Source organism: Littorina saxatilis, linkage group LG12 (assembly GCF_037325665.1).
Source record: "Littorina saxatilis isolate snail1 linkage group LG12, US_GU_Lsax_2.0, whole genome shotgun sequence".
Taxonomy (NCBI): domain Eukaryota; kingdom Metazoa; phylum Mollusca; class Gastropoda; order Littorinimorpha; family Littorinidae; genus Littorina; species Littorina saxatilis.
In genome coordinates this window covers 38,346,030-38,356,012 of record NC_090256.1, presented here as the reverse complement: position 1 = coordinate 38,356,012, position 9,983 = coordinate 38,346,030, and the positions used below count along the sequence as shown (strand labels likewise).

The 9,983-nt window shown below is 40.0% G+C and overlaps 1 protein-coding gene across 1 annotated transcript in view; it reads left to right on the top strand.

The window, feature by feature from the left end:
* Window positions 1-331: 331 nt before the first annotated feature.
* LOC138981879 (calcitonin gene-related peptide type 1 receptor-like) overlaps window positions 332-9,983 on the top strand; it is a gene marked incomplete in the record, with an annotated part of 32,470 nt that continues 22,818 nt past the window's right edge. Inside the window, 1 exon segment of the mRNA XM_070355019.1 lies at window positions 332-670.

Sequence of the window (9,983 nt, the reverse complement as noted above, 5' to 3'; positions counted from 1 at the left end):
TGATTATTTTATTTCTTGTGCGTGCTTGGTCGCGTGTATGGGTATATAAGTGTATTCCTGTGTGTGTGTGTGCGTGCGAGTGTGCGTGCGTGCGTACGTGCGTACATGCGTGCGTGCGTACGATTGTGTGCGCGCGTGTAACTTAATTGTGTACGTGCAAGCGTGCACCCTTTATGGTTCATTTCCACTCTTCTCTGCGACGTGTTGTGAGTTTTAAGACAACCTGTCATTAACCATTTAAGGAAAACATGCACAGCGAAACAACAATATTTACGGCTACTTCCTTCTCTACTTGCAGTATCAGTTTGACCGACAGACAGATAAACGAAATGTTAATCAATGTGAATTTCTGTGAACAGCGCGCGCTTGTCAGTATTGTGTTTCAGGGATAACAAACTTGATTTGCATTATTTAATTGTCAGAAATGAAGTTTATTCGTACTTAGAGCTGGTAAACGTCCGCAGATGGTTATAACACGAAAGAAGAGATCGTACGTACAGAGAACAAAATAGTTCCACAATAGTTGTGGCTACTTCATTTGAATGCAGTGTTGTTTGGGTGGTGTTTGAAGATAGTATTTCGCCGCTACAGTTCTTCATGCAGGAGTTGGCTATTTGAGGGCGAGACGACTTTGTGCTCATCAATATCACCACTCCTTACAGTGATAAAAGTAAGTAAGAGAAATGTTTGTACTTTGAGAAACGTTGCTGTGTGAATTAAGGGTCGCGTGCGTATTGGGTCTGTATTAAACAGTATTGCGTAAAGTCTAATATTAATTGGACGAAGTCGATTCCGCCAAATCTTCTTCACGCAGCTCACTGCGCAAAGCTTTGGCACTACATTTTCGATAATACATAATTCGCGGAATCGAATTCGGGCTCACTTAAGGAAAGCATAAATGAAGAAGTTCCATTGAGATAATCATTAGATTGGAAATAGTGAATGTGGTTTGATCTTTCTTGTCGTCTCTCGACTGGTATGGATAGACTCGTCTTGTCTTGTCTTGTTTCGTCTTGTCTAGACCTGCCCTTTGTCAACACAAATACCAATGTCAAAGACACGCTCGTTCTCGTGAAACAGTTCATCTCACCGTCTCAGATCTGTCTTGGCTGTTACATGAGATAAAATCATCCCTCCACTTGGTCACATACTTTAAATTAACAGCCTTGGTGCTCTCTGTGCAAAGTGGGATATGTTATGTATTAACTTTGTAAATGCAACCAGTGGCTTTTGAAGAAATTAATTGTTTTAACGATTCTCACTGTGCACAGAGAGAACCCCGGTGTAACACGAGAAAATTACTCCCACGAGATTTTTACTCCGGAATAAACATTTCGTACGGAAAAAAAGTTACTCCCTTTACGAAAAAAGCAATCCCCCATTTCACGGGAAAATTACTCCCCAAGACAGGTGAGTTCCGAGTAAACATTTCGTACAAAAATGTTACTCCCCCTGACGAATAAATAACGAATAAATTACTTCACCCCAACACGAGCAATTTAACTTCCCATGCCAGGTGTACGACATTTTTACTCCCTTGTCATGTCCCCTGTTAGTCTTGGTGGTGGAAGGGGTGGAAGGAGGGTAGCGCAACATTCGTGTGCGCGAGATCACTTATTGGCATTATCCCTTCGCCCGCATCCCATTTTTGCGAACGAGATTTTTACTGGAAGTGAAAAAAATGGGAAGTAAAAATTTCGTGGAGGGAGTAATTTTTTCGTGCCTTGGGGAGTTCTTTTCTCGTACGAAAAGTGTACTCGGAGTAAGAATTTCGTACGAAATATTTACTCCGGAGTAAATTTTTCGTGGAGTAAAAATTTCGTGTTACACCGGGTGTCAATTTTAAGTATTTGACCAAGTGGAGGTATGGTCTTATTCAATGTGAAAGCCTGGCCTGGTCGGAGATGATGAAGGCTGCAGTTTTCACGAGAAGGCGTGTGCCTTTAATAAGACTACGCCATACCATCCCAAGCCGTACCAAAATCTTAAACCTACTAGTTTGCTCAGGTGATATATTTTATATCACACGGGTTTTTTTTCTGCTCAAAACACTACCGCACTCTTTTCGACCATAAACTTCATCCTCGTTCTTTGAAAATCTTGATAAAGCCTTACAAACAAACTCAAAACCGAGTCTGTAAATGCAGTAAAGCTCAGTGGCCGTATTAACGCCGTTCAATGAAAATCTTGAAATACACTAATTCTCAAAGCTGTTCAGTGAAAGGTTTGAAGTACAGGTAAACTCAACGTTATCCAGAAAAAAGTCTTGATATACAGTAAAACTCAAAGCCGTTCAGTGAAAGTTTTGAAATACAGTCAAACTCAACGCCATTCTGAAAAAGACTTGAGATACAGTAACACTCAAAGCCGTTCTGTGAAAATAATGACTTATCTATAGTTAAACGCCAAGCCGGCCCATGGAAGTCTTGAAATACAGTAAAACTCAACGCCGTTCAGAAAAAGTCTTGAAATATAGTTAAACTCTAAGCAGTTCCGTGAAAGTCTTATAAAAAACGCTCGCGCTGGACCCGAGTACTCTTCAGACTGGCTCGCTCAATAAATATAAATGTTTGGAATGTCTGTGGTGTGAATGTTGGTTTCTGACCAGAAATGCAGATCTATCTCTGGCCGATTCATAGATTCAACCTACAAACTGCGACCTCATCTGTGATCAGATGGCCAAGCAATGCGTGAAATCTTTTATTCTAAAGCCTTATGGCTCGTTTCGACAAGCATTAAACGGATGAAATTAACCACATGCAGTTTATTCTTCAGAAAAATGCACACAAAAAATGGGTTGGGTTCGGTGATTTGTACATAAACGTCTTCCTCGCGATAGATTCGCTTATTATTTTGTCTTATGAAGCCGTCATCAACACGAACACAATGATTGCAGAAGCAAACTCTGTACCTACACGACCGAGACACAAGACGGATTATTTCACAGCTGCAATGTGAATAGAGAACAAAGACGTTTTGGGTAAGCTTACTCACGTCAGGTCTTCACTGACAAGCTAGGAACAGACGGAAAATTCCGAACAAAAGTAAATGACGTCAAAGTCTCTTTCGCTTTGCGTGTAACTTTGTCATGACGTATTTTTGTGTGACGCGTTCGGCTGTTCTATCAGCTCAATGGCTGCGTGTTGCCCCGCCGGTGTGAACTCCTCCTACGGCCAAGTCGTTTTTGTGGTTTATTTCGCATTTATGTCCCAGGTAACATTATGAAGTTTTAATACGATCAATCGGACCTATTATCAAGTTAGTGTATCAACTTTTGAACGAACTGCGCCCAGTAGTTTCCCAGCAATAAGCTGTTAAGTGGAGAAAGACACACACACACACACACACACACACACACACACACACACACACACACACACACACACACACACACACACACACACACACACACAATTAAAGTCTGCTGAGCCCAAGTACTAGCGTACTCGGGGAAAATACAGTCAAACTCAGAGGCATTTAGGACCGCTGATTTCGTTAGCGATATAAACCCCAAGCAGTTTACACGTCACATCCAGTATATCTCGTCTTGGTAAACAGCACCATAAATCCGATCGGTAGTCGCCCTTTGCCAACCTCTTCTGTCAAGTTATGGGCCCTTACGGAATTACTCCGACGACGAAATTGGTGGCGAGTGCCTTCAGAGCAGACGACAATCATTTGAGACTGTTTCCGTCTAAGTATCACTCTTCCCCGTTGAAATTGGAGGCCATTAAGTCATCTTCGTTTTCGATTTCTCGCCTTTTTGGTCTGACAGTCAAAACGTCGGTTTCGGTTGAAGAAATACCTAGCATTTATGTATGTGTTAAACCTGTCCTTTATTGGGCGAAGTCGGCTACGCGAAATATACTCCGCGAAGCTGGTCACACGGAGCTTTAGCACTGAGTTTTCGGTAAAAAGTCGCCTTTAGGTTTAGAGCAATAGAGGTTTCACATATCACTCAACATGCATATTTTTCAGAGTACAATCGCTTTTATCTCTTCTGATTCCAATTTTCAAATTTGGGGTACTGGTACGTTTTGGAGGTCAGTGGTAAAATGTCACGGTCAAGTGTTTTATTTTTGAATATGTGAATGTGTGGACTGTGCTCTGTCATTGTTTTGTTAAAATCGCACGGATGCCTCAGGAAATATGTTAATGCGAATTGAGAAACAGATTTAATGTTAGTCTATGTAAACGTAATTTAATTACGCTATTTCCAGCCATTTTTTCTTTCTTTCTTTATTTGGTGTTTAACGTCGTTTTCAACCACGAAGGTTATATCGCGACGGATTTCCAGCCATATTGGAAAAACACGTTGGTTACAATAACTCTAAAGGAAACACATCTTTACAGCAAACGTAAAGCAGGGATTTACACCAGTTACAAAATAGGTCCTGTGATTGTAACTGATCGGTCAGATACCCCCTAACAGAACAATCGTTTATATGATTCTTGGCATGTTAAAAAGTTCTGTAGCATGAAGTATGTCCGATTGATTTCTCTAACTTTTTCACACTTCTTTCAACACACTCTGAACATATCACAGGCAAAATATAAGCGAAATCTATGTTTTGTGTCAATCGGTGTTCGATGTCTTTAATTAGGGTCTGCACACTATTTATAAAAGCATATAATGTTATTTCCTCTGCCTTTTCAAAAATAATTCTTTCACAAATAAATCCATGTCATATCCTTTCCACACGAGTAATTTGTTGACGGTCACTCTGTGGTTGAATTCTTAATTCTTTCCCTGCAAATCAAGGAAACGTCTGGGAACGGCATTAATTAATTTAATTAAATCTTAACATTTCTCATTTAAGAATTAACATATCATTCGCAGAACCCGGCTTCTGCTGGTACTGAGCGGTGGAGAACTACCTAATTAACAACAGCATTCACATGCAGTAACAACTGTGTTCTGACAAATAGTCTATTTGCATTATGCAGCTGGATCATTGACCACTTTATAGATTCCATATTGGTGAACCTTTTGGAACAGTCATGTCGCCTGTCAGCCGATAGTAGGCTAGTATCAGAGCGAAAAATGTCTATACCTCTATATCGTGTGCGGGCAAGTGTAAAAAAGTGCGTCGAAGAACTATGACTAAAGTCAGTTTTTCCCGGGGGAAGCTGCTGAAATTTCCCAGGGGATGTATACCCCGTTGGACCTGATGGAATTAAATCAGCATCAGCACTTCAGGGACACAATAAAACTCACCCGTGTGTTAAATGGCATCGGAGTTTGATGCCGTCCACCCCATACAAAACTCGCCCTCGTGGCATCGTAGTTTAAAGAACAACGACACCGATTGAACAAACCAAGACGTCTCTTCCTGACCCTCTCTAACAAAGTAAAACCTCTGACGTCAAAATCGAAACAAAGTTCAAGAAGACGTCAAAATGCGAATAATGGCGTCACGAAAACAATTCGACGCTTCTCTTGCATGTTTCCCAGAAAATGACAAAAAAGTGCGAGAACAAAGTTTACGTCGGTGACTTCTGCATATCAGCAGGAAAAAAATAATCGTAAGGTCACCGCTAGGCTGCGCATGTATCGGTATTGCATAACATTAACATTGACATTACTTGATACTGTCCGTCAAATATTCTTGAGTCACGCTGTTTTTGTTTGTAGGACACCATTTTTGCTTTCTGAAAGCGACGCGTATGATGTGCTCGGTTGAACGAGCCACTGTGCTGAATAATGAATGAATGGCTGCCCCCTCCCCTGCAAAAGTGCTATCACGCTCCTAAACGGCGTTACAGCACAGTCATTGACTTATGTAAGCTTGTTGATTTCTCACGCCTGAAGTACTGTTATGCGTGTAGCAAATGGACTTTGTAGGCTGGAGAGACAGAGACAGATGAAATAATTATGCATCGTTAAGAGTTGACCACTGTTGACCACTGTTGACAAGTTCCAAAGCTCTTAACATAAGCCATGACTCCGGTTTGAGCCGAGAAAAGTGTTCAGTCGTTTTACCAGCTGAGCAATAGAATCTGGTAACGCAAGGTGATGTAAAACGGGTCGGTTTTTTTCTCCCTTTTTTTGTGTATCAATCGGTCGAAACATAAAGTATGGCGTAACAAGAAGTAAGGTATGAAAATCGCTCTAACGCGTCAACAGTGTGTTCTCACTTCAACATTTGACACTTTGGGCGATATTATGGTAGTGATTAGGTCCTTGTGTTCACAAAGGTAGTGTCTGGTTGTCTTCTTTCCTCGTTTATAGTGAAAACACGTTCTTCGAATTGTTCATGTACTTCAAACAGCGAGTTGTTTGGGTGGGGTTTTTTCAAGGTACGATTGCACCATATAAGAACAGGAATAGGGAAAAATCATGAAGTGGTGTAAGTGCACTATCGAGTGTGTGTGTGTGTGTGTGTGTGTGTGTGTGTGTGTGTGTGTGTGTGTGTGTGTGTGTGTGTGTGTGTGTGTGTGTGTGTGTGTGTTTGTGTGTGTGTGTGTGTGTGTGTGTGTGTGTGTGTGTGCCTCAGTGACTCCCTTTAAGAAAATACTTTTATCTCGTACACAAACTTCTCTTCCCACAAAACTTGTTTCCTTCCTTCCTTCCTTTCTTCCCTCCCTTCGTCTTTCTTTCCTTCCTTTCTCTTTTTCATTCCTTTCTTCCTTCCTTCCTTCCATCCATCCTTCCTTCTTTCCTTTCTTCGGTTCTTCTTTCTTTTTTTTTCTTCCTTCTTACCTTCCTTCCTCCCTTTTTCCTTTTTTACCTTCTTACCTCCTTCCTTCCTTCCTTTCTTTCTTTCTTAATTCCTTTCTTTCTTTTATTTACCTTTCCTCCTTCCTTCTTTCATTCCTTCAGGCCGTCCCCCCTGCGTGTGTGTGAGTGTGCCTGACTCTCTTTTGAAAATTACTTTTCTGACCTCCTTCCTTCCTGCCTTCCTTCCTTCCTTTCTTTCTTGGTTTAAACAAGATTTTATTAAAGAAATACAGGGTGGCATGTATATGCGATACAGGCATTTGTGACCACACAACAAGCTAAGCTTATATTAAGTGTGGTTATAAATATGTACATCTAGATAGGAAATATTATTTCACGTGATGTCAAGGTCTGAGAATTGCTCATACCCTTATTAGAAATGTAAAACAGACAAGATACATTTTTTACAAAAAAAGAAGAAAAAATATAACAAAAGAATTATTGGGGATTTCTTAATTCCTTTCTTCCTTCTATTTTCCTTTCCTTCTTCCTTTCTTCTATCTTTCCATCCTTACTTCTTTCATTCCTTCCTTATAGTTTCGAGGTTGACCATGGGCAGCGCCATTTTGTTGTGAAATACGTCATCAGTTTGTGTACACAGGAAGTTGTGACATCCGTCACACTATGGGAGGGGTGAAGGCAACATTGTTCATCAGTAGAAAGTTGTGAAATCCGTCACCCTATGGGAGGGGTGAAGGCAAAATTGGTCATCACTGAGTTTGTGTAACACAGGAAGTTGTGAAATACGTCACTCTATGGGAGGTGTGACGGCAAAATTGTTCAACAAAAACATCACAGGCCGAACTGTGCAGGGTTAACCGCAACAAACTCAAACCATTCATACTACTCTGCATTTGAGTGACTTATATACCAACATTTTTATGTTTTATTTTCACCACAGGTGTAGGAAAAATCATGAACCAAAATGTTATTTATTTTCTAATTTAACATTTGTTTTACAAATTTGACCATGGTCTTTCAAACATAAAGTGACATTAAACATTGTTATGTTAAAAAAAAAAGAAAAAAAAGAAAAGCTTTTGTGCACAAATCAGAAAATACATTGTACATTTTACCTACAGGCCAAACAAGAGATCCAAGCAAGTTGCACTGATCTAAAAATATATTTTTAGATCAATGGCAAGTTGTCAAAAGCAGGCGCTTGCATTTGGATGTGTCCAATGATAGTAGGTTTGGTTGTGATCAATCAGAATAATGTAGGAATAAAAATGTATGACAGTTTGGTATGATGACATGTAATTCACATATGCTGAAATATAAAATCATACATTATATAATATTAATATGGCTGTTGCCATGACCATGAACCCCAAGAAAGGTTTAATGTTATGTAAATCAAAATACCAAAATCAAGCACCTATTAATCTGGTCTACGGCGCGGGAAGATTGAGGCCTTCGTAAACGTTCTACGTTGGCCAATAATGATTTTAACAATGTTGTGTCGTTTTGTATTATGTTGTATTTTGTTGATCAATTGATAAATATGTCTTCCCAACATATTACAAATCAAACAGAAATAAAGTCTTAGAGAACTACAATAATTATTGTTGCCGTCAAAATCTTGCAAGGCCTCAACCGTTCTCACGAGATCAGTTACATTTTCTCTCTCTCTCTCTCTCTCTCTCTCTCTCTCTCTCTCTCTCTCTCTCTCTCTCTCTCTCTCTCTCTCTCTCTCTCTCTCTCTCTCTCTCTCTCTCTCTCTCTCTCTCTCTCTCTCTCTCTCTCTCTCTCTCTCTCTCTCTCTCTCTCTCTCTCTCTCTCTCTCTCTCTCTCTCTCTCTCTCTCTCTCTGTATGTATGTCTTTGTCTGTGTCTCCCTCGGAGTCTCTCCGCTTCTGTCTTTCTATGTCTGTCTCTGTCTATGTGTGTGTGTGTGTGTGTCTCTCTCTCTCTCTCTCTCTCTCTCACTCACGCTTTCTCTCTCTCTCATCTGACTCTTGGCACACAGGTCAAAGCAGAGGTTAACTTGAGTGCACGTGTACCTAGGAGGGGGGTGATTTCTTGAATTAGCTGAGGGCGGAAGGAAATCGCTCACCTTCCATGTCCAAAACGTAGTGATATTGACACGCCAGATTAGTGCGGTAGCGTATTGTGCTAAGCAGGAAAGCGCGCTTTTCTGCCGGTATTCTTGTTAACTTCGCAATTTCCGGAAAACATCCACTTTCACTTTGAGACTGTTCTGTTTACATTCGACACTATCAAAACCACTTTGCAATACTGAAATAATTTTTTCTGTGTTCAAAAGCTACAGCCAATCGTTATTATGTCCCCTTAGGTACAGTTTTATAACATTATTGGCACATGTAAACAATAGGAATTAATTAATGAACGCTACGAAAAGGGCAGCCTTTAACCTCCCTGTTGTCACTCAGCATTTTTTTAATTTTTATTCTCATCCACACTTTCAGCACTTCCCCCACCCGCCCTCCCTATCTCAGATGCAATTTGTAAATGACGTTTTCAGCCTTCAATCCACTATTTAACATAGTAAGTCAAGCTTTTCAAACCTTATTAATAATTGCTTTGATGTTTTGCTGATGTTCAGTTTATTATTTAATAAAGATCTCATGGTTTAAAATTTCATATTGTTTTTTTCAAAAACGTGCGTGTGTTCCATTTCAAACTAACCTCACTGATGTGAACTCCATTATTACTGTCACATCTGTTTTACAAATTACACCCATAATCCAAACCAACGCGCAAACACACACACACACCACAACTACACACATATGTACTCGTTACCATTAGCCAACGCTCGTCACAACACTGTCAGTCTCAAGTCTAAATAATAATAGTATAAATCATAACTAATTTTCTTCACATCATCATAGACATAATGTTGCTTCACATGTTCTTTGTACAATCGTTGGTTTTCACAATAAATATTGCATTACTGTAATTGTCTTCTTTTTCTTTAACAATATCTTTCCAAAAACAAAACTCAAAGACCACACAAGCTATTGCAACCTACTCCTATCTCTGGTCTCTCTTCCTGGGTACAATGGTACCTAAGACTTACATTCAAATGCTTACATTTCCATGCTACCCACATTGTCAAAATACCAATAATTATTCAAAACAAATGTTAACTACTATCTAACTTCATTTCAGACCCACACCCATTATTATACACACATTTCACATTTAAACCATTAGTCGGCCCCCTGTCGATACTTATCGACTAAGTTCCTTGTTCCGTACTAATATGGGTTTTTTTAGGGGGCGGGGGGGGGGGGGGC